This window comes from Apis dorsata, unplaced genomic scaffold, assembly GCF_000469605.1.
Source record: "Apis dorsata unplaced genomic scaffold, Apis dorsata 1.3 scaffold_1104, whole genome shotgun sequence".
Classification (NCBI taxonomy): Eukaryota; Metazoa; Arthropoda; class Insecta; order Hymenoptera; family Apidae; genus Apis; species Apis dorsata.
The window spans coordinates 25,373-26,666 of NW_006264202.1; the positions used below are offsets into that span (position 1 = coordinate 25,373).

Below are 1,294 nucleotides of genomic sequence, written 5' to 3' on the forward strand. Positions count from 1 at the left end.
AACTGGTTACTGTTATGTTATTGTTGTAAATTACGAAGAAGGATAAACAAAGGTACGCAAAAGAGGAAAATCGAAAAAATGCATTATAATTAAAAGAGGCGAAGCGATGCAAAGGCAACCGAGATTAATCACTTGAAAAATATCTCTGGAAGGAAAGCCATTAACGATTTGCAGTGAACAATCTGCGCAGGATTGTTTATACAATGGATAAATTTTGTTTTAGTAAATCGAGTAACGTGTAAATGAATTTGCATTCGTCGCTCATTAGTACCAAGCATGAATTAAAAAATAAAACGTGGCTACGTGTATTTGAGAGTCAGAGTAACCGAAGTTTGTTTTTTTTTTTTGTTTTGTTATTCGTCAGTTGAACAGAAAAACTGTAGTGATTGCATTCTTTTTTGTATGAAATTGATTAATTTTATGGTAAATTAATAAAGAGTGATTGTGAAACGTGTTAAAATTGTTGATCAGAATTGGGAATTTCAAAAAAGTGTTAGTATATCATATAAAAAAATCCATTTTTATATATATATATACTACATGTGTAAAAATAATGTAATTTTAACTTTTGAAAATTTTATAAAAAATAATGAAAAGAGCTAGTAATTGAAATCTTTTTATAAAAAGAGCAGAGAATAGTATATTTTTTTCCCCTTTTACTTTTTAAATCAAACTTTTAAAATATTGAAAAATTTTATCTAAAAATGATTTTTTCAAACGCACAAACACTTTTATAATTGATCGTACTTTTTCTATTACCATACGAATGAATTAATTTAATCTATATAAAAATATAAAATATATTAACTATTTAAAATTCCAATTTCGTATCGTTAAATTTTTCTTATTTAAAATATAACGAATAAAAATAGGCACGTATATATTATTTTGATAAAACAACCAGTAGAATAATTAATTTCTAACCGAATTTCGTAAAAATGGACTTGGGTCGCTCTGTCTCTCTGTATATAGAGAAAAACAAGGTAAAAAGAGGAACAAGAAAAATGAGAGAGCATGCAAAGCCAAAGTGGAGTTAGCAAAAACCGACGTTAAGTGAAGTTAAGAAATTAGGACTCACCTCCTGTAAAATTCCAGCATGCCATTTCGTTCATTTTTCGTGCGAGCACCAAGAATATTGCAAATAATACAAGAAAAGATTAGTCGTATTGCATTAAACCACCATCACCACCACCCAACCACTATTCGCCGTATTATTATGATTATGATTTTGATTATTATTATTATTATTATTATTATTATTATTATTATTATTATTATTATTATTATCATTATC

The 1,294-nt window shown here is 26.8% G+C and overlaps 1 protein-coding gene across 1 annotated transcript in view; it reads right to left on the reverse strand.

The window, feature by feature from the left end:
- Positions 1-1,294, reverse strand: part of LOC102676207 (FH1/FH2 domain-containing protein 3) — a 209,166-nt gene that overhangs the window by 21,716 nt on the left and 186,156 nt on the right. The window lies entirely within an intron of this gene.